The following is a 24,390-nucleotide window of genomic DNA, read 5'->3' as shown; positions in this document are numbered from 1 at the left end:
GCACAAAGAGAGACGAAGTCCGACTGTAGCTTTAACAAACTTTATTGCAGTACTTCTTGGTTACATCATCAGCAAAGCAAATTACAACAACACCTTTGCCTCCACCTTTCTCCGCGTGGTGCAGGGAAATCGAGCCTTTCTTATAGTTCTTCATACACATCAGTGACACCCCCTTTATGTTCCCAATTGGTTTACAAACTCTGCAGTTTCTTGGTGTCATGGCCTGATTGGGGTCCTGCCTTGTCAATTTGTTTTTAACTTCTTACTTCATTTTCTCATCCCCCTTATCTGCTTGTGAACCGTTAGGCTGACTGTTGTACAAAGGGTTATTATTAAGCAGCCTGCAGCTGTCCTAGTTTTGCTTGCTAGTCTACTCCTACTGATAAGCTGTCTGTGCATCCCTGAAGCTATGAAGTCATTCTGATCAGCTGTCCCTACAGCACTGAATGGGCTACTATTAATTTATGATAAGCTGTCTGCTGAAGCTCTAAAGTTTATTAGTAGTACATGATTGATTAATTATTTCACCTTAAATGTCCCCATATTATTCTGCTCTCACAGAGGAACAGAGGGACCTGGGGTACATGGCAGGATGTGTTGAGAGAGTGGTTAGCAAAGCGTATGGGATCTTGGGCTTCATAAATGGAGGTATTGAGCACAAAAGCAGGGAAGTTATGCTGAACGTTTTTATAAAGCTCTGATTAGGCCACAACTAGAGCATTGTGGTCACCGCACCTTAGGAAGGACGTGAGGGTACAGAGGAGATTTACCAGAATGGTACTAGGGTTGAGGGATTTTCGCTATATGGTTAGCTTGGAGAATCTGGTGGTGTTCTCCTTCAAGCAGTGGAGATTGAGGGGAGATTTGATAGAGGTATACAAGATTATTTTAGGTTTAGATAAGGTAGATAAAGAAAAGCTGTTTCAATTAGCTGATGGTACTAGGGGACACACATTGAAGGTTTTGCACAAGAGATACGGGGTGTGTGAGGAAGAAACTTTTTACACAGCAAGTGGTAATGACTTGGAACTCTCTGCCTATGAGGGTGGTGGAATCTGAGATAAATAATTTCAAAAGGAAGTTGGATAAAGGAAATAAACAGTGCTACAGGGATAGTACAGGGAAATGGGACTGATTGGATTGCTCTACAGAGTCAGCATATACTCTATGGGCTAAATGGTCTGCTTCTGTATTATAATGACTGTGGTTCTATGAACTATTTGCTGACAAAGTGATCATAAAAGGAGTGCAGCATAAACAATATCATCTGCATCCTTCCATCTATGTGAGATGATGGACTTGCAACAAATACATTGGCAATGTGATAGTTTCACATGGTGCACTTTTGCTGATGGCTGAAGAGACTAGTCTGAGAGAGGCTGGCTCTGCCACAAGTGCCACATATGAGGTGGTTATTAGGTGTCGTTATGGGGTGCTGTTTTTTGGCATTAGTGTGTGCTGTCAAGCTGCTGTAGTGACTGATCTCCATGTTGGTGCATACCTGCCCACAGGAAATGTTGTAATTTCCCTCTGGTTAGTGGCTAGTATCTTCCACATGTTAAAATAAATGTTTAGGGCCTTTGTGTACCACTTGCAAACATCCTTGCAGCAGAGCTTTGGAGTCTTACTAGTCTTCTGTTTCCGGCTAACTCCCTGTACAGGGATGCATCTGTTTTCCATCCTACATACGTGCCCGAGTGCTGGCATAATGGGGAGATTTGCCTTTGAGAGGACTGTTCATGATTTTTGTCCTTCCATGAGATGCCAAGAATGCATCGCAGACATCGAAGATGAAAATTGTTGAGTTTCCTTTCTTGATGGCTGTAAGGCGTCCATGTTTCACAGTTGTTATAACTAGGTGCTGAGAACAAGGGCCTCATAAACCAGCATCTTGGTCAGAAGAGTCAGCTTGTTTTTCCATGCACGATTTATGAGTTGGCCAAAGGTGGTAGCTGCTTTGCCTATGTGTGTGTCGAGTTCTGCATCAAGAGTCTAAATGTCTTGTATGTCACCGTGGACCCAAGGTAGCAGAATTTGCTAACCACTTCCAGTGGAGTGTTTAGTGTGATCGAGGGCAGAGATGTGACATCCTGTGCCAAAACCAGTTTTCTTGATGCTTATTAACCAGTGTTTAACATTGGGAATTCGGTGCAAAGGGGAAAGAATGTGTGCTACCTTTTACTCCCAGTACTTGTAGTTTATTCGTGTAAACTTGAAGCAGTAAGTATTTAAAAATTTTCTCTGGTGATTTTAGCACAATATAGTGTGTAGAAAAGGAAAACAAAAAAATTGTAACAAACTAAAAAATAGATGTGCATAATCTAGACTAAGCTGTGACAGAGCAGGTTGTGTGATTGGACTGCATTGTGTGGGAGTTTGTGGACAGTGAGACTGTCCCAAGTGAACACTGTAGCATAATGGTTGTCCCTAGACTAGTAGTCCAGAGGCTTGGAATAATCTGGAGACATGAGTTCAAATCTCACCATGGCAATTCCGTTAATTAAATCTGGAATTAAAAGTAATGGTGATCATGAAAACTACAGGATTTTAAAAAAAACACACCTGGTTCACTAGTCCCCTTTTTAGGGAAGGAAATCTGCTATCCTTACCTGGTCTGGCCTGTGTGAGATTCCAGATCCACAGCAACGTGGTCATATTTTAACTGCACTCTGAAATAACTGAGAAAGTCACTCAGTTATATCAAACTGTTTCGGAAAAGTATAATTGGAATAAAACTGGATGGGGCACCAGACACAACAAAGGCACATCCAGCCCAGTCGACCCTGCAAAGTCCTCCTCACTAGCATCTGGGTTCTTTTGCCAAATTAGGGGAGCTGTCCCACAGATTAGTCAAGCAACAGCCTGACGTAGCCATACTCACAGAATTATACTTTCAGCCAATACACCAAATTCCTCCACTTCTATCCCGGGTATGTCTTGTCTCATCCACAGGACAGACTCCCCACGAAGAGTGGCCCAGTATCACACCGAAAGACCTGGCCACGTCCTGAAGGATAAAGCTGCCAGGTGATGAGAATCAACACCAGGGGATGGGGGTTGTGGGTGGGGGTGGGTTGTCCCCACATTCACACTGAAGACACCCTCCATAGTATTGTGTAGCCCCACCACTGTACTAAATGGGATAGATTCAGTACAGATTTGTGGCTGATAAGAGTTTCCATGAGGCACTGTGGGCCATCAGTAATGGCAGAATTGTATTCCGCCACAATCTAACCTCATGATGCAGCATACCCCTCGCCTCTACCATTACCATGAAACCAGTGTTGGTCTCCTGGCTTGATGAGGAGTGCAAGAGAGCATGCCAGGAACAACACTAGGTGTACCTAAAAATGAGCTGGTGAACCTGGTGAAACTAAAACTCCAGACTATGTGCATACTAAACAGCAGAAGTAGCATGCGATAGACAGAGCTAACTGATCCTATAATCAATGGTTCAGATCAGAGCTCTGCAGTCCTGCCACATTCAGTCATGAATGGTGATGGACAACTAATGGGAGGCGGCTCCATCAACACCTGCATCCTCAAAAATGGCAGAGCCCAGCACATGAATGCAGAAGACCAAGGCTGAAGTATTCAACCATTTTCAGCCAGATAGAGGGGTGGGGGGGATGACCCATCTCTGCCTCCTCCTGAGGTCCACACAATCACAGCCTTCAGAAAATTTGATTCACTCCACATGATATCAAGAAAAGCTGAGCACACTGGATACAGCAAAGACTATGGGCCCCAACAACATCCGGCTGTAGCACTGAAATGTTGGCTTCAGAACTAGCTGCATCTCTAGCCAAGCTGTGCCAGTACAGCTACAAAACTGGCATTTACTCAACAATTGGAAAACTGCCCAAGTATGGCCTGTCCACAAAAAGTAGGACCTATCCAATCTGGCCAGTTACTGACCCATCAGTCTTCTCTTGGTGATCAGCAAAATGATCAAAGATGTTGGTAACAGTGCTATCAAGTGGTACGTAATCGTCAAAAACCTTGCTCATTGATGCTCAGTTTGGGTTCTGCCAGGACCACTCTGCTCCAGACTTCATTACAACCTTGGTCCAAACCTGGACGAAAAGGCTGAATTCCAGAGGTGAGGTGAGAGTGACTGCCTTTTACATTAAGACAGCATTTGACTGAGTGTGGTATCAAGGATCCATAACAAAACTGAAGGCACTGGGAAACTCTCCACGGGCTAGAGTTATACCCAGCAAAAATGAAAATGGTGGTAGTTGGAGTCCAATTATCTAGCCCCAGGACGTCACTGCAGGAGTTCCTTGGAGTAGTATCCCAGGCCCAACCATCTTCAGCTGCTTCATCAATGACCTTCCCTCCATCATGACGTTAGAAGTGGGGATGTTCACTCTTCAGTATTTTATTCCATTTGCAACTCCTTGGATAATGGAACAGTCCATGCCTGTATACAGCAAGACCTGTGCAGTGTTCAGGCTTTGGCTGGTAAGTGGCAAGTTATATTCACCCCACGCAAGTGCCAGGCAATGACCATCTCCAAGGGAGAGTTTGACGGCATGCAATAGCATTATCATCGCTAATTGGCCCACCATCAACATCCTTGGGTCACACATTGGATGGAAGAGTGGTCAGAGGCTGGGTATTCTGCAGCTTGTTACTCGTCTTTGGACTGCCCAAAACCTTTCCAATATCCAAAAGGTACGAGTCAGAAGTGTGATGGAATGTTGTATACTTGCCTAATTGGGTGCAGGGCCACCATCACTCGCTGTTCGACATCATCATCCAGAACAAAACAGCCCACTGGATTGCCACCCCATCCACCACCTTAAACATTAATTACCTCCATCACTGGCACAATGTGGCTGCATTTACAAGAGGCACTGCAGCAACTTGCCAAGGCTTCTTCAACAGCCCCTTCAAACCTGTGACTTCAACTGTCTAGAGGACCAAGAGCAAGAGGCACATGGGAACACCACCACGTGCATGTTCCCCTCCAAGTCACCCACCATTGATGACTTGGAAATACATAGCTGCTCCTTCATTGCTGGGTCAAAATGCTGGAACTCCTTATGAAACAGCACTGTGACTGTAGTTACACCACATGGATTTCAGTGTTTGTTTTTTTCCCCCCTTGTCCACCCCAAAAGAAGGTGACCCAACCGGCCACCCCAACTTGCCCTGGAGAAGCTGATTTTATATGCTGACCTTGCCAACAGCATCTACATTCCAGGAACATGCAAAAAAAAAAGTCTCTAATCTCCAGCTCGGAGTCATTGAGCTGAAGTGCAATTTGGAGACACAAAGGGAGGGAGAGCAGCATCGGAACAATTTGCTCCACTCTTTGATCAATCCTTATTAGAGAGGTGCAGGTTCAGAACCGGTTGGTGTGACCAATAGCGTACAGAATAACAGGAATCCAGTTGAGATGGAGAATAAAGATCTGCAAAAACTGATCCTATTCAACAGGTATGATGTACTTGCCATCTCATAGTCATACAGCACTGAAACAGGCCCTTCGGCCCACCATGTCTGTGTTGACCAACAACCACCCATTTATACTAATCCTACATTAATCCCATATTCCCTACCACATCCCTACTGTTCTCCTACCACCTACCTACACTAGGGGCAATTTACAATGGCCAATTTACCTATCAACCTGCAAGTCATTGGCTGTGGGAGGAAACCCACGCGGTCACAGGGAGAACTTGCAAACTTCGCACAGGCAGTACCCAGAACCGAACCCGGGTCATTGGAGCTGTGAGGCTGTGGTGCTAAAGATTGTGGGAAGGACAACCAGAATGAGGACCATGTCACCTTGGACCAGGATGCTGTCCAAAGCAGGGAGAAGGTAAACATTTTAATGTGGTAGCTGTAAGGTATTCAATAATTAGGGGGACAGACCCTCTTTTTGTAAGCAGGATTGAGACTCCCACATGGTATCATAGACATGGTATGTTACCTGCCTGGTGCCAGATTTGGTTAACAGCCTAACGGTGCATGGACATTAATAGCAATCGTAATACGATCTAGTTCAACCTAGTGTTTGAAATGGAGAAATGCAAAACTGCTACCGAAGATTCTAGATTTGGGTAAGGCTGACTTCAGTGCAATTGAGGCAGAGACTGTCCACATAAATTGGGCAAATCTGTTCATGACTGGGTAAAATGACAGATCAGTGGCAGGTGTTCAAAAAAGAATTTCTGCAACAGAATCTGTTTATACCCCTATAGGGGTATAAGGGGAGAGCTCTACCTGCCAGAAAAAAATATGGATTGCTCAAGAGGCAAGAGACAACATAAAACTAAAACAGCATACAGAAATGTAAAAACAAGCACAGATCCTGCAACATGGGGAAGATACAAAGAACAGCAAAGCGTGACAGTGGATAATAGGAGTTACAAAAAGGGAGTATGGAAAAAGTTGCAAGGGATATCAAAATCAACACAAAAGATGTTTACAATTACATTAGCAAAAAGAGGGTGTCAGAAGCAATGTGGGCCCCTCAACAATTGACAGTGATATTGTCAATAAAAATAAGAATGCAGGATGTTAGTTATTTTGTCAGTAATTGCTGCAGAAGAGGCAGCCAGCATGCCAGAAATCGCCACAAAACTAATATTGAATCAGGGACTGGAATCATCAAAATTAATGTTACCTAAATAACAGGACATTAGAAATAGGAGCAGGAGTAGGCCATGTGAAGAAAATAATGGCACTAAAGAGTGACATCCCCAGACAAGGTGGTTTCCATCTCAAGATTTTAAAAGCAGGATGTGAGAGCATTGCAGATGCATAACTACAATTTTTCAAAGTTCCCCTTGACTCAGAAACGATTTAGATTGGAAAATTGTGCCTGTCACGCCACCCTTTAAGAAAGGGGAGAGGAAAACCAGGGAATTGTAGACCAGTTAGTCTGAACATCTGTTGTTGGGAAATTACCAATCTATAATTAAGGATAGGGTGACTGAACACCTTGTAAATACTCAGCTGATCGGAGTGCGCTTGCATGGATTTGTAAAAGGTGGATCATGCCTGACGAATCTGATCTGAATTTTTTGAAGAGGTGACTAAGTTACAGGGGATAGGGGAATGTCTATGGATGTTATTTATATGGACTTCCAGAAGGTATTTGATAAAGTTCCTCATAACATCAGACTTGGCTAATGTTGAAGCTCGTGGAATTGAGGGCACTTTATTGACCTGGTCAAGAAATTGCTGAGTGACAGGAGGCAGATGAGCAGATACTCTCATTGGCAGTATGTGACTAGTGCTGTCCCACAAGGGTCTGTGTTGGGCCTCTATTGGAGAAATGAATGGGGCTGAAGGTTGATAAGTCCCCAGGAACTGATATTCTACATCCCAGAGTGTTGAAAAAGGTAGCTATAACATAGAAAATAGGAGCAGGAGTAGGTCATTCGGCCCTTTGAGCCTGCTCCGCCATTCATTATGATCATCAAACTCAGTAACCTGTTCCCGCTTTTGCCCCATACCCTTTGATCCCTTTAGACCCAAGAGCTATATCTAACTCCTTGAAAACATACAATGTTTTGGCCTCAACTGCTTTCTGTGGTAGCGAATTCCACAGGCTCACCACTCTCTGGGTGAAGAAATTTCTCCTCATCTCAGTCCTGAAAGGTTTACCCCGTATCCTTAGACTATGACCCCTGGTTCTGGACTACCCCACCATCGGGAACATCCTTCCTGCATCTGCCCTGTCAAGTCCTGTTAGAATTTTATAGGTCTCTGAGATCCCCGCCCCTCACACTTCTGAACTCCAGCGAATATAATCCTAACCAACTCAATCTCTCCTCATATATCAGTCCCGCCATCCCAGGAATCAGTCTGGTAAACCTTCGCTGCACTCCCTCTATAGCAAGAACATCCTTCCTCAGATAAGGAGACCAAAGCTGCACACACTATTCCAGGTGGGGCCTCACCAAGGCCTTGTATAATTGCAGCAAGACATCCCTGCTCCTGTACTCTAATCCTCTCGCTATGAAGGCCAACATACCATTTGCCTTTTTTACTGCCTGTTGGACCTGCATGCTTACCTTTCAGCGACTGGTGTACGAGAACACCCAGGTCTCGCTACATATTCCCCTCTCTGTTTATAGCCTTTTGGATAATCTGCCTTCCTGTTTTTGCTACCAAAGTGGATAACCTCACATTTATACACATTATACTGCATCTGCCATGCATTAGCCCACTCACTCAACTTGTCCAAATCACCCTGAAGCCTCTCTGCATCCTCCTCACAACTCGCCCTCCCACCCAGTTTTGTCATCTGCAAATTTGGAGATATTACATTTAATTCCCTCATCTAAATCATTAATGTATATTGTGAATAGTTGGGGTCCTATCACCGATCCCTGCGGTACCCCACTAGTCATTGCCTGCCATTTGGAAAAAGACCCGTTTATTCCTACTCTTTGTTTCCTGTCTGCCAACCAATTTTCTATCCATTGCAATACACTGCCCCCAATCTCATGTGCTTTAATTTTACAAGCTAATCTCTTATGTGGGACTTTGTCGAAAGCCTTCTGAAAGTCCAAATAAACCACATCCACTGTGCTCCCCCTCATCAACTCTACTAGTTACATCCTTGAAGAATTCTAGTAGATTTGTGAAACATGATTTCCCTTTCGTAAATCCATGCTGACTCTGCCCGATTCTACCACTGTTCTCTAAGTGCTCTGCTATAAAATCTTTGATCTCTCTATAGAGAGTGGATGCATTGGTGATCATCTTCCAAAATTCTGTAGATTCTGGAATGGTTCCTGCAGGTTGGTAAGGATTGGTTAACAGGCAGAAAACAGAATGGGAATAAACGGGTCATTCTCGCCTTAGCAGGCTGTGTCTAGTGGGGAACTTCAAGGATCAGTCCTTGGGCCCCAATGGTTCACAATTTCTATCAATGATTTGGATGTGGGGGCCAAATGTAATATTTCCAAGTTCCCAGATGAGAGGAAGATGCAAAGCAGCTTCAAGGGGATTTGGACAGACTTAGTGAGTGGGAAAGAACGTGGCAGATGGAATATAATGTGGAAAAATGTGAGGTTATCCATTTTGGTGGGAGGAATAGATATGCAGAATATTTCTTAAATGGTAAGAGATTATAAAGTGTAGCTGTACAAAGGGACCTGGGTGTCCTTGTCAATCTCTTCTTTGGCCTCCTTGTCTCGAGAGACAATGGGTAAGCGCCTAGAGGTGGTCAGTGGTTTGTGGAGCAGTGCCTGGAGTGGCTATAAAGGCCAATTCTAGAGTGACAGACTCTTCCACAGGCGCTGCAGATAAAAGTGGTTGTCGGGGCTGTTACACAGTTGGCTCTCTCCTCGCACTTCTGTCTTTTTTTCCTGCCAACTGCTAAGTCTCTTCGACTTGCCACTCTTTAGCCCTGCCTTTATGGCTGTCCACCAGCTCTGGCGATCACTGGCAACTGACTCCCACGACTTGTGGTCAATGTCACAGGACTTCATGTTGCGTTTGCAGACGTCTTTAAAGCGGAGACATGGACGGCCGGTGGGTCTGATGCCAGTGACAAGCTCACTGTACAATGTGTCCTTGGGGATCCTGCCCTCTTTCATGCAGCTCACAGGAGCAAGTCACCTCTGGCGCCGCTGACTCAGTAGGGTGTATGTGCTGGGGATGTTGGCCGCCTTGAGGACTTCTGCATTGGAGATATGGTCCTGCCACCTGATGCCAAGGATTCTCCGGAGGCAGCGAAGATGGAATGAATTGAGACGTCGCTCTTGGCTGACATACGTTGTCCAGGCTTCGCTGCCATAGAGCAAGGTACTGAGGACCCAAGGCTTGAAACATTCGGACATTTGTGTTCCGTGTCAGTGCGCCATTTTCCTCCACCTCTTGGCCAGTCTGAACATAACAGCGGAGGCCTTTCCCATGCGCTTGTTGATTTCTGCATCAAGAGACAGGTTACTGGTGATAGTTGAGCCTAGGTAGGTGAACTCTTGAACCACTTCCAGAGCGTGGTCGCTGATATTGATGGATGGAGCATTTCTGGCGTCCTGTCCCATGATGTTCATTTTCTTGAGGCTGATGGTTAGGCCAAATTCATTGCAGACAGCCGCAATCCTGTTGGAGTCTCTGCAGACACTCTTCTGGGATGTTAATGCAGCATCGACAGCAAAGAGAAGTTCCCTGATGAGGACTTTCCGTACTTTGGTCTTTGCTGTAAGACAGGCGAGCGAGGTTGAACAACCTGCCATCTGATCTTGTGTGGAGGAAAATTCTTTCTGAAGACTTGAATGCATGTGAGAGCAGCAGTGAGAAGAAGATCCCAAGCTGTGTAGGTGCGAGAACACAGTCCTGTTTCACGTCACTTGGGATAGGAAAGGGGTCTGATGGGGCACCGCTATGCTGAATTGTGTCTTTTCATATCCTCATGGAATGAGGTGATGATACTTCGTAGCTTTGGTAGACATCCGATCTTTGCTAGTAGTCTGAAGAGACCACGTCTTCTGACGAGGTCAAAGGCTTTGGTGAGATCTATGAAAGCAACATAGAGGGGCGTCCATTGTTTGTGGCATTTCTCCTGTAGCTGGCGAAGGGAGAACAGCATGTCAATGGTGGATCCCTCTGCTCGAAAGCTGCACTGAGCCTCAAGGTAGACACGCTCAGCCAGCTTCTGGAGTCTGTTTAAAACGACTCGAGCAAAGACTTTTCCCCTCTATGCTGAGCAGGGAGGTTCCACGGTAGTTGTTGCAGTCACCGCAGTTTATAGAGGGTGATGATATTGGCATCGCGCATGTCCTGTGGTACTGCTCCCTCATCCCAGCACAGGCAAAGCAGTTCATGGAGTGCTGAGAGTATAGCAGGCTTGGCACTCTTGATTATTTCAGTCACTTAAAACTAACATGCAGGTGCCGCAAGCAGTTCAGAAGGCTAATGGTATATTAGCCTTTATCACAGGATTTGAGTACAGGGGTAGTGAAGTTGTGCTTCAATTGTATAGAACCTTGGTTACACTGCATCGAGAGTACTGTTTGCAGTTTTGGTCCCCTTACCTTGGGAAGGATATTATTGCCATAGAGGGAGCGCAATGAAGATTCACCAGACTTGTTCCTAGGATGGTGGGATTGTCCTATGACGAGTGATTGGGGAAACTGGGCCTGTATTCTCAAGATTCAAAGAATGAGAGGTGATCTCATTGAAGCCTACAAAATACTAAAAGGGATAGACAGGGTCGATGCAAGTAAGATGTGTGACGGAAATCACACCTGCCAGATGGAAACCTATTAGTTTCGTCATATAGAACATTACTTGAAACTTTTTTACTGGACATTGAACATAAGTTGCTTAAAAGGACCACAGAGTTGAACAGCTAAAAACATGGTTGCACATTTGCATTCTAAGAGACAGTTGAATAGAGAGACAATGGAAATGCTCCCTGATTCAATTAATGAGATGGGTTTTGTCAATAGTGATGATCAAAAGACATTGAGAGCTATTGACTTTGTAAGAGACAAACCTCCACCCCGTCATCGAGTGTCTGGAAGACTCTGAAGTCCAGCAACCCTTAGAAGTTGCTATTTCAAACAGAGATGGTCACATGACTTAACTGCTGGACAAACTGAGGACTGTTTGAATTGTGCTGCACAGAAAGGATCAGGCTACAATTTGAAGACCAAAGAGAAAGAAGCTCTCTCTCCCTATCTGATTCGCCAGCAAAGTCCCAGGGACCCAGGGCAGCAGCTTAAGCCTCAAGACAGAGCACCTCCTTCAGCCTTCTGGTACTAGAGAAGCAAGTTGGAAATTGTGCACTGGGCCCCAGCGAGAACTCCAAGGCTTCAACTTCTATCAAGGACATTTCCACCCAGTAATTGAATTCCCTCTGTTACGAACTCTACTTCAAACCCCTTAAAAGCCTGGCGATCCGACCCGAACCCGACTACATGTGTTTGGTTCGGGTCGGGTCGAAGTTCGGAGTCCAGCTTTCGGGGTTGGGTCGGGCTGGACACTGCTTCCGGGAAGTCGCAGGATCAGGCTTTACCCGTGATTCCCCACAACTCCAACTGCAGGAACAGATGAAGGGGCTTCATGTCAGGTCGGGCGCAAGAGAAAATGAAAGGGCTCGGGTAGGCTGTGGTTGGGTCGGGTTTTAATTTTATACCCGAGCCAGGCTTTTACCACCACCGCCCACCCACCCCCCCCCAAATTCTTCATTCCCCTCTGTATCTATCGTGTGTGTGTGTGTTTCTCTCGTAAGCATGGTTGCATCAAGTATTTTAGTAATTTTAAGAGAATTAGAGTGATAAGGCTAATAAACTTAAATCTTTCTTGTTTGAACCTCAGAAAACCTGTCTCATTGCTTCATTTACCATTATAATTAGAGTGCAGTGAGCAAAGGGCTCGCTGAGGGGGTAAGCTAAAATCACAGTGTTAAAAGATAAACCCTGTTACAGTCAAATCAGAAAAGGGGCAAGAGGGGAGCCTGAGACCCCTTCCTCACCTGGTCATAACAGATGTTTCCCTGGTTGGGGAATCTAGAACCAGGGGACACTATTTCAAAATACGAGAGTAGCCACTTAGGACAGAGATGAGGAGAAATTTCTTTACTGAGAGAGGGTTGTGATTCTTTGGAATTCTGTACCCCAGAGGGCTGTGGAAGCTCAGCCATTGAGTATGTTTAAAGCAGAGATTGACAGATTTCTAAATACCAATGACAAAGGGATATGGGGATAGTGTGGGGGAAAAAGGCACTTAAGTGGATGATCAGCCATGATCGTATTGAATAGCGGAGCAGGCTTGATGGGCTGAATGGCCTACTCCTGCTCCTATAATATGAGTGAGAACCAAGCTGAATACAGAAAGTTCAGAGGGAAATTAAAAAAGAAATGCGAAGAGACTGGCAGTTAACATAAAGGGGAATTCAAAAGTCACTTTAACTTCAGTGCTGGGAAAGCTTTGAGAAACAATAATTCAGGACAAAATTAACAGTAATTTGTACAGAGGTGGATTAATTAAGGAAAGCCAGTATGGATTTGTTAACAGCAAATCATGTTTGACCTGCCTATGTTTTTTGATGAGCTAACAGTAGGTTGAGGTGGTTGTGTGTACATGGGCTTCCAAAAGGCATTTGGTAAAATGTCACAAAGCAGGCTTGTCAGCAAAGTTTAAAGCCCATGGAATAAAAGAGAGTGGATACAAAGTTGGCTGAGTGACAGGAAATGGAGAATAGTGGTGTTTTTCAGACTTGAGGAAGGTTTATAGTGGGGTTCCCCAGAGTTCGGTATTAGGGCTACCGCTTTTCCTTATCTATATTAATGACCTATACTTGGCTGTGCAAGGTACAAATTCAAAATTTACCGACGATACAAAGCATGGAAGCATTGTGAGCTGCGAGGAGGATAGTGATGGAATTAAAGAGAACATAGGCTGGTGGAATGGGAAGACACGTGGCAGATGAAATGAGAAGCGTGATGTGCTTTAGTAGGAAGAACAAGGAAAAATTATATAAAATAAAGGGGACAATTTTAAGGGGGTGCAGGAACAGAGGGACCTGGGGATGTATGTGCACAAATTGTTGAAGGTGGCAGGACACCTTTTGGAAGTCCATGCACACCACATCAACCGCATTACTTTAATCAGCCCTCTCTGATGCATCAGAAAACTCAAGCAAGTTAGTTAAACATGATTTGCCCTTAACAAATCCATGCTGGCTTTACTTAATTCACATTTGTCCAAGTAACTATATTACTTTTTGTCCCGGATTATCATTTCTAAAAGCTTTTCCACCACCGTGGTTAAACTGACTGGCCTGTAGTTACTGGGCTTATCCTTTTTACCCTTTTTGAGCAAGGGTTTAACATTTGCAAATCTCCAATCCTCTGGCACTACCCCTGTAACTAAGAAGAATTGGAAGATTATGGCCAGTGCTTCCACAATCTCTACCCTTACCTCCGTATCCTCGGATGCATCTCATCCGGTCCTGGTGATGAATCAACTTTAAGTACAGCCAGCCTTTCTAATATCTCCTTTTATCAATTTTTAGCACATTCAGTGTCTCAACTACCTCCTCTTTCACAATGAATTTGGCAGCATCTTCCTTGGTATAGACAGATGCAAAGTACTCCATTTAGAACCTGTGCCTCCATAGTAAATCCCCCTTTTTCCATAATCTGCTCCACTACTCCTTTTTGCGACCCTTTACTATTTATATGCCTTTAAATGATTTTTGGATTCCCTTCTAGCTGCCAATCTCTTCTCATACTATCTATTTGCTTCCAATTTCTTTTCTCACTTCCCCTCTGAACTTTCTATATGCAGCCTGGATTTCACTTGTATTATCAACCTGACATCTGTCATATACACCCTTTTTTCTGCTTTATAAAAGTGTGTAATGATTGGCTTCAGTTCTATCCTTTACTGACAGCCTTTCTGGAATATCACACAGCAGCAGAGAATGGTTGCCTAAAGTTGAAGGTTGGAAACTAAAAACCAATTTCTGAAATCTTAGTGGCTATTGTGGAAAATGGCAGAAAACGTGTGTAAATTGTTGGGGTACGGTTACCCTTTTAGTCTCTGGAGTCTCAGCCATATGACCAGTAGAAGAACGCAGTGGATGTGCAGACAAGGGTTCCGTCCCTACCAAAAAGGAAATAACATACGGCCTTAGCGTTCGTTACTTCCTACAGGAAGTAAAATCAGAAGTATTTTGAGATGGAGGCCCATTAGTTGGATAGTGATGAAGGTTTGGACCTTCCATTAGAGTCCTTGGATGAAATTTACAAGCACGATGATCTGTTAAATGTTTGAGGCATAGTCAGGATTTGGTAGATTTCAGAAAACGGACGGTTATTCCATGAAAGAATATATAATGGACTTTAACAGATTATATAAAAGATCGATAAATTTCAATTTGAGGATCCTTGGATCGGTACTAGTGTCTTAAATTACCAAATTGTGCTAAGATGTCTCATATGCACAGGCTGCTGGTTCTAACTGGTGTTTGGTTCTTCAAGAGGGAGACTTTTTTGGTTCAGACATCTGCTACCTTGAAAAGATTTGAGGGGATGCAGTCATTTTCCTTCAACCTTCATGGAACAAATGAAACATTCCACAGTGAGGAAAAGAGTAGAAGACTCAATAGGCATATGGAATCCTTTCCTTCATTAGCCTAGGTATAGAATATAAGAGCAGGGAGGTTATGCTGGAACTGTGCAACTCATTGGTTAGGCCACAATTTGAGTACTGTGTGCCATTCTGGTCACCTCATTACAGAAAGGATGTCATTGCACTCGAGAGGGTACAGAGGACTGAGGAGAGATCTGATTGAAATGTACAAAATTTTGAGGGGCCTGGATAGAGTGGAGCTGAAGGGCCTATTCACCTTGGAGAGGTCAGTGACTAGGGGGCATAGATTTAAAGTGATTGACAGAAAAATTAAAGGGGAGATGAGGAAAACCTTTTTTACCCAGAGGGTCGTTGGGGTCTGGAACTCACTGCCTAAAAGGGTAGTTGAGGCAGAAACCCTGAACTCCTTCAAAAGGAATCTGGATATGCACCTTAAGTGCCGTAATCTGCAGGGCTACGGACCAGATGCTGGAAGGTGGGATTAGAATGGGTGGATCATTTTTCGTCCAGCACAGACATGATGGGCCAAGTGGCCTCTTTCTGTGCCTTTTAATTTTTCTATGATTCAATGATTGCAGATTTCAAAATGGTCCAGATACTGGACATAGGCATCACTACAGTGGAAGGATTAAAGACAGACAGATTGAGGATGAAAGCCTCTTTAGCAGATCTGGCTATTACAGCAGAAGACAAAATTGGAACAAAAATGTTGGGCGAATGAATCTCAAGAATGCCCAAGGAAGAGTTGACGGGTGCTTCAGCTATGACTCCAAGTATCTCTATGCAGTGGACGATGCAAAATGGATAGGCAGGGCCACTGCAATAACACATGACTAAGAGAATTCTGAGAAAGCAAATGAAGATGATGAATTCAAACACATTGTACTGGTCACGGAGTTTTCGTCCTGCAATGAATGTGTTGGTTGTGGACTCCTTTTAACTGTGTGATACTGGATAGTTATTACACTTTGACAGCGTGTGGAGCAGATCCTAAAGTGTTATCTTAATTCACTCAGTAGTGAGGATCCACACAAGGTTAAAGAATCTAAAAGTACAACTTGCTTTAGGTTTGATGATGACAACACATTGAGGTCACCTAAAGAGAGTTGTAATTCCATGTAAAAATAGCTGGAGTAAGCCATTTTCTAAGTACTGATGTAGTCTCTAATGAGATACTCTTACTGTAGAGTAAACCTTCTATGATAAAGACACAAATGAAACTTGACATCGAGCATGCTAAGGCAATTATTTTTGGAAAGTAGTGGATCTACAGTTTACCCAATCAGATATTATTGTATTCCCTTAACAAAACCTGATGTTTCTCATCAGAGTGTTTGACAAGTATTAACGGCATCAGGCGATAAGCAAATTGTCTTAAATTTATGTAGACAATTTGCTCACACTACTTATTAAGTTTAAAGATCCTGCAAAACGATGCAGGTGTGATTGATGAGTATACAGGTCTCTAGTAGAAGAGATTGGTGAGAAGTGTGAAATCCTTTTTTTAAAAAAACAGGATTGCCAAACTGCAAGCCTTCCATTGCTATGGGACTTTAATGAGGGAGTAATGGAACAATGGTCTAAGAGCGAAGTCCAAAGTACGGAAAGTCCTCATCAGGGAACTCCTCTTTGCTGACGATGCTGCTTTAACATCTCACGCTGAAGAGTGTCTGCAGAGTCTCATCGACAGGTTTGCGGCTGCCTGCAACGAATTTGGCCTAACCATCAGCCTCAAGAAAACGAACATCATGGGACAGGACGTCAGAAATGCTCCATCCATCAATATTGCGACCACGCTCTGGAAGTGGTTCAAGAGTTTACCTACCTAGGCTCAACTATCACCAGTAACCTGTCTCTAGTTGCAGAAATCAACAAGCGCATGGGAAAGGCTTCTACTGCTATGTCCAGACTGGCCATGAGAGTGTGGGAAAATGGCGCACTGACACGCAACACAAAAGTCCGAGTGTATCAAGCCTGTGTCCTCAGTACCTTGCTCTATGGCAGCGAGGCCTGGACAACGTATGTCAGCCAAGAGCGACGTCTCAATTCATTCCATCTTCGCTGCCTCCGGAGAATACTTGGCATCAGGTGGCAGGACCGTATCTCCAACACAGAAGTCCTCGAGGCGGCCAACATCCCCAGCTTATACACACTACTGAGTCAGCGGCGCTTAAGATGGCTTGGCCATGTGAGCCGCATGGAAGATGGCAGGATCCCCAAAGACACATTGTACAGCGAGCTCGCCACTGGTATCAGACCCACCGGCCGTCCATGTCTCCACTTTAAAGACGTCTGCAAACGCGACATGAAGTCCTGTGACATTGATCACAAGTCGTGGGAGTCAGTTGCCAGCGTTCGCCAGAGCTGGCGGGCAGCCATAAAGGCGGAGCTAAAGTGTGGCGAGTCGAAGAGACTTAGCAGTTGGCAGGAAAAAAGACAGGGGCGCAAGGGGAGAGCCAACTGTGTAACAGCCCCGACAACCAAATTTTTCTGCAGCACCTGTGGAAGAGCCTGTCACTCTAGAATTGGCCTTTATAGCCACTCCAGGCGCTGCTCCACACACCACTGACCACCTCCAGGCATTTACCCATTGTCTCTTGAGATAAGGAGGCCAAAGAAAAAAAAAATGGAACACAGACAGATATATTTTCATTCTACATTTTGTAGACCTGTCAAACAGGTTAGTCATTCTATAATAAAACTTATTACAGACAAAGGGGTTATTATAGTCAAAATCATGGAGAAATGTATAGCATCATAGAATAGTACAGCACAGAAGGAGGCCATCTGGCTCATCATGTCCATGCTCAATAGCTGAGAGCTACTCAGCTAGTCCCACTCCCTTGGAATTTTCCCGTAGCCCTGCAGATTTATTTCTCTTCAGATAATTATCCAATTCCCTTTTGAAAGCCATGATTGATTCTGACCCCACCAGTCTCGTATGTGCATTCCAGATCCTAACCACGCGCTACGTTTTAAAAAAAAAAAAAAAGTTTTTCCCTCATGTTGCCTTTGGTTCTTTTGCCATTCACCTTACATCAGTGCCCTCGGGTTCTGAACCCTTCTGCCTATAGCAACAGTTTTTCCTTATCTGCTCTGGCCTGACACCTCATGATTTTGAACACCTCTATCAAATCTCCTCTCAATCTTCTCTAAAGGGAACAGCCCAAGCTTTGCCAATCCATCCTTGTAATAGAAGTGTCTCATCCCCAGAACCATTCTCATGAATCTTTTTCTGTATCCTCTCCAGTGCCTTCACATCCTTCCTAAAGTGTGGTGCCCAGAGTTGGGCACAATACTCCACTTGAGGCCAAAGCAGTGTTTTATAAAGGTTCACCTATAACCTTCCTTTTTTTGTACTCTATGCCTCTATTTTTAAAGACAGGATCCTGTATGTCTTATCAACTGTTTTCTCGACCTGTCCTGGCACCTTCAACAATTTGTGCACATATACCCTCATGTCCCTCTGCTCCTGAAACCCCTTTAAAATTGTATCCTTCATTTTATATTGCCTTTCCTCGTTCTTCTTACCAAAGTATATCACTTCACACTTACCTGCATTAAGTTTTATCTGCCACGAGTCTTCCCATTCCACCATCCAGTCTATGCCCTCTTGAAGACCATCAATATCCTCCTCACAGTTCACGATACTTTGATGTTTTGTGTCATCTGCAGATTTTGAAATTGTGTCCTGCAAACCCAAATCTAGGTCATTAGTATAGATCAAGAAAAGCAGTGGTCCTAATACCAACACCTGGGAAACGCCACTATATACCTTCCGCCAATCCGAAAAACAATTGTCCACCATTACTCTGTTTCCTGCCACTCATCTAACTTTGTATCCAGGCTGCCACTATCCATTTTTATTCCTTGGGCTTCATCTTTGCTGACAAGCCTGTTATGTGGCACTTCATCAAATGCTTTTTTGAAGTCCACGAACACCACATCAACTGCAGTACCCTCGGCAACCCTTTCTGTTACTTCATCAAAAAACTCAAGCAAGTTAGTTGAGCATTATTTGTCCTTAACGAATCCGTGCTGGCTTTCCTTAATTAATCCATATTTGTCCAAGTGACTATTAATTTTGTCCCAGATTATCATTTCAACCAAGGTTGAACTGACTGGCCTGTAGTTTCTGGGCTTATCCTTGCATCCTTTTTGAACAAGGATGCAACATTTGCAATTCTCCAGTCCTCAGGCACAACCCCTGTATCTAAGGAGGCTTGGAAGATTATGGCCGCTGCCTCCGCTATTTCCAGCCTTATCTTTCCCCCCCCCCCCCCCCTTCCAATACCCTCGGATGCATCTCATCGGTCCTGGTGATTTGTCAACTTTAAGTACAACAAGCCTTTCTAATACCTCCTCTTTATTAATTTTAAGCCCATCCAGTGTCTCACCTGCCTCTACTTTCATTATGACTTTGGCATCATCATCTTCCTTGGTAAAGACCAATGCAAAATACTTATTTAGTACCTTAGCCATGCCCTCCGCTTCCATGCGTAAATCCCTTTTTGGTCCCTAATCGGTCAAACTCCTCCTTTTACTCTTTAAGTGACTATAGAAGACTTTTTTGGATTCCTTTTTATGTTGGCTTCCAGTCTGTTCTCATACACTCTTTGTTGCTCTTATTTCTTTTTTCTCTTCCCTTCTCAACTGTCTGTGTTCAGCCTGGTTCTCACTTGTATTATCAAACTGACATCTCCTGACCAAGGTCATACGCACTTTTTTTTTCTGTTTCATCTTATTCTCTATCTCTTTTGTCAGCCAGAAAGCTCTGGACATTCTTGTCCTATCTTCCCCCCCCTCATGCAAATGTACCTCAACTGTACCTGAATTATCTCCTCTTTAAAGGCAGCCCATTGTTATGTTACAGTATTGACTGTCAATCTCTGATTCCAATTTACTTGGGCCAGATCCATTCTCACCTGATTGAAATTGGCTCTCCTGCAATTAATTATTTTTACTCTGGATTGCTCTTTGTCTTTTTCTATAACTAACGTAAACCTTAGGGTTTCTTTTTTTAAGACCAGACTTGGGGCACCATCAAAGTTTCTGACTGATAACGGAGGAGAATTTGCACGAGAGTTCACAGACGTGTGAAAACATTATCATGGATCATGAATGCCATAGGTGAATGTCCTTGCAGCAATGAACTCTCTGAAAGGAATCATGTGATGATCTGTGAAATACTGCATAAAATCTTAGCTGATCAACCAGCCTACAAGTTGCAACAGCCCTGGCATAGGCTGTTCATGCCAAGAATTCACACCAGATGGTTAGAGGGTATAGTCTCTATCAGTTAGTCTATAGGTGAAATCCCACGTTGCCTTTTGTGCTGTGCGGTAGACCCCCTGTTCTAGAAAGTACTACAATTAGTTCAATTTTTTTCTGCATATTTGGAATGCTTTACATGCAGTGAGGTGGACTTTCATCGAGGCTGAGGTCTTGGGAGAAAATTTGGTGTGTACTGGGGCATTGTATCATACCCTTTGAAACAGAATTTAATTCAGAAAATTTGGTGTATTTTAAAAGAGAGGGTTGTAGGAAATGGAAAGACCCTGGCAAGGTAACGGGTTGCAATGGTAAGACCGTAATTATCAAACGTAGTAATCAAACTGTTAAGGTTCATTCTTCATGATCAATCAGAATTAATTACAGAACCGCGGACTCTCTGAGCAGCTGATAGAAGTAAACGAGGCACCTTGTACCTCAAATATTCATGTGTTTTCTGATCGGTCCTGAGGAACCGAATACAATTGTGGTAGTGTAAAGTGGTCATGCCACATCCGCATGCTAATTGCCCAGAATGGGTACTCAGCTGGCATATATTCCAGAGAGAACTAATGAATGGAGGAATATGATAATTGTGGGACGTGCAGGAAAAGCTATTGGCAAGTTTTAAATATTGGTCATCGTCTTGTACATTCAATCAAGAAGCAAGGTCCAAGGCAGAATGGGTGAAAGAGTGGAGAGTACAGAAAGGCAGTCAAGTACAGATGTTGGGTCCGGAAGTGACTCTTGCATCAGAAAATGATCATGTACCGCAGAAAGACTCTCCGATGGTGCAAGAGGGAGATCTCACAGTAATAGACCTGACCGACATAAAAGTGCAAGTAGAGGCTGTAGCTTGCATAGATTGGAAAATTAAATAAAGGCTACAGAACAGTCTTGGAACAAAGCTAGAATTAGAAGTCCTCATGACAGTGATGTTTTGGTGGCTGCCAATAAACTAAAGAGGTAAAACAAAGGGAAGTAGAATTTGGAGTTTATTCTGAGATACCAGATAAGGGGCAACTAGCTTTATCAGATAGGTTGATTTGTACATAAAAAGTCCTTGCAGATTGGACTTAAGGCTAAAGTGAGGCTAGCTTCTGTGAGTTTTGAAGAGCAACAGGGCTCTTGCACAGCTGGAAAAGTCATTTTGAAAATCCTTTTAGCTCTTTCGGCCATACATTCATGGGAGTGTAGATCAGTCAACATGAAAGCTGCATTTTGCAGGGTGATACTTTCCAAGAAATGTATCTAAAACCTCTCCAAAGAGGCAGCAGATGCAGAAGGAAAACTCTGGAAATTAAACAAATGTGTCTATAGCTTGAATGATGTCTCCAGGGTGTGGTATTTTTCAGTGAGATTCGTTTTGCTGAAAATCGGTCGTGTTCAACTGAAAGCAGATCGCGCAATGCTTTATTGGAATCTTGTGGAATGGTACTGTGGAATTTGAAAATGTGTTAAGATTGGAGTAGTATTTAAAATTGAGTCAGGCTTCAGGGACTTTTAAATATAGTAGTTTAGATATTAAGCAGAGGAAGTCTGTAATAACCTTTAAATCAACAATCCTATTCTGCGTATTACAGCCATATGATGAGGGGTGTGGATGGTTCCCACTGTTCAATTCCCATCTGACTGCAGCAAGTGTTTTTATTGTTTGGGTTTTAACCCCTTTGTGTTTTATTTGTCAAATGAACAGACAGCGACAGGCTTTCTTGTAGGTTTAAAACAGAAGATTAATTTATTGAGCAGCATGTCTTATCCCGAAATTGTCGCAACTACACGAGCACACACATACAAGACAGATAGAGGGAAAAACAGTAAGTGGCTTGAGGTGAGGTAGGGTTTCAGAGTTCACAATAAACCTGTTGAATTCTGAGATCAAGTTCTCTTTAGTTGTAGGCCTGAGGTGTTTGTAAATTTCTCTGGTTGAAAGTTCAGTTTGAAGACAGAAGATCACTTCCAATTCTCTGCTGCACAGGGTGCCTTCCTTTTTGGCTTGTTGGATTTTTCGTCCAGCTCTTATCTGGACAAGATTTTGGTGATGCTTGTTCCTGGATCCCACTCTCTCCCCCAGAGAGCTGCTCTTTTAAGGTCAGAAATGGTTTCACAGCTTTGCCTCTTTTGGGAGACATGGATCTTCCTTGGGGTGACGGACAGTGGCCCAGGATGTGGATACTTCACATCTTTTTTGTTTCAGAAGAACCCATTCAATTCAAAAATATCTCTTGTGGGTTCAGGATGAGTATAATTGACACCACTTTGCTTTGAATGTATTCTTTTGTCTTCGTCAGACAGTTTGAATATACAAAGCCAGACCTTTTAAACCTCGGCCATTTTTTTTAGCACATTGTCCTTTTTTGAACAAGAAAAGTCCTTTTTTTAAATAACTCCTCAGGGTGAGCTCTTGCACACATAAAGTGCAACAATTGAAACATAACAAGAGTGTTTTTCCCATCCCAGTTAATCATACTAGGGCATCACAGATGATTTTCTATCTTAAAAGACAGAGCAATTGCGAAGCTTGTTTGATCAGTTGGACTGGTTGGGCACTCTGACTAGAATAGATGCTAGTTTTGATGTGTTGTGGTTAAATACTATGATGAAACACCTTTTTTAAAGCAGGGTATGTTTATTTTAAGAATAAAACATTTAAAAAAATTAAATCTGGAGAAATACGTACTTGAGCTCCCCATTCTTACGTGGTCCAAAGAACATGAAACTAGTCATTTCTAGTGATGCTTCACATACTAATCTTACTCATAGATGGGTATTCTATTGCAGCTGGTTTCATAGTATTTCTTATGGTTGAAAATAGGGAAATGTCATTTTGGCTTGGGAAGCCAAGAATTTTTTTTTAAAAAAGGGTTGTTTAAAAGTACTTAGCTGCTGAAGAACTGGCTGTTTTGGAGGCAGTGGATATGGTATTTGTCAAAAATGTAATGAGATTCTGTACAATGGGTATATTATCTTCAGAATTCCCATCAAACATTATGTAGATAATCATTCCTTGAGGAATAATGTACACACTATGAAAAGTGTGAGTGAGAAGATTATGGATCGACCTTGCTGGCTTGAAACAAATGCTGGAGAGAAAATCTGTAAAAATTAAATTAGTGGATGTAAGTCATCAACTGTCTGTTCATGCATTTCTTTATGTAAAACAAAAATTGTTGGGGGTCCTAGAGGAGGGATGTCTTGCAATGTAGTGCTTTGTACAAATATTTTGATTTTAATTTGTTCTGAAATTTTGGTTGTGCATATGAACTCTAATTTTTTATTTAAAAAGAGAGGAGGGTATTTGTTAATTGTATGCAGGTGGTGGGCATTAAATGGATTCACTTGTGCCCCTATAAATAGACACAGATTGAAACATTGGATGTTGCATTAGGAGGTGTATGGTTTGTAATGTGTAGCTCTAATTCTTAGAGAAGCGTGTAAAGATTTTATGAAGTGCCTTGGGATGTTTTATGTTCAAGTTGCAATAAAATGCAAGGATCATAAGACTGAGTTTAATGAAGAAATGTTAGTTCATTAACGCATTTTATAATCACATTTAGCAGCATTGCACCATAACAATTAAAGTATACACATTATTTGGTAGATATGTTTAACTGACAAAATTATTAATAATGGATGTTACAAAGGCAGTTGTGATATGTCACAATTACCAGTAGCAACCAGTTTGCTGACAAAAAGTTAAGCTCAGTGTATGAGATTGTTATAAAGTTAACAAGGTTATAGTTAGAATCTCATATAGCTGATGAATTTATAGGTTAGATAGCAAGTTTATGTTTCAACTTCTTATTGATATGATTGCGGCATTCACAATGATTTCAGAAGCTTCACAAGTTCATTTTTCTGTGTTAGGGTAGCGAAGCTAGTTGCTTTGCCTTCCACTTTGATGATGGTGCCAGCCTTCTGGGACGTCAGAGTGGTGAACATCCAGCCGTAGATGTGATTGATATCTGTTCCCACCTGGATCCTTTTCTACTGGGTAGACCTATATACATGCTGGTAACTATATTTTGAGTAGATGGCTCA

General features: G+C 43.1%; 1 protein-coding gene across 7 annotated transcripts in view; it reads left to right on the top strand.

The window, feature by feature from the left end:
• The window catches only part of atf7ip2 (activating transcription factor 7 interacting protein 2), a 186,575-nt gene that overhangs the window by 21,532 nt on the left and 140,653 nt on the right, over positions 1–24,390 (top strand). For 6 of the 7 annotated variants that reach the window (XR_010977409.1, XR_010977410.1, XR_010977408.1 and 3 more), the window contains exon 2: positions 24,217–24,363. The exons of the other annotated variant lie outside the window; for it this stretch is intronic. The gene's annotated coding sequence lies outside the window, so the exon portion shown is untranslated. The remainder of the gene's footprint in view (positions 1–24,216; positions 24,364–24,390) is intronic. 7 annotated transcript variants of the gene reach the window in all.

This window comes from Heterodontus francisci, chromosome 24 (genome assembly GCF_036365525.1).
Source record: "Heterodontus francisci isolate sHetFra1 chromosome 24, sHetFra1.hap1, whole genome shotgun sequence".
NCBI classification, from domain to species: domain Eukaryota; kingdom Metazoa; phylum Chordata; class Chondrichthyes; order Heterodontiformes; family Heterodontidae; genus Heterodontus; species Heterodontus francisci.
The sequence above is the reverse complement of the archived record's forward strand: the minus strand, read 5'-3'. Positions and strand labels throughout refer to the sequence as shown.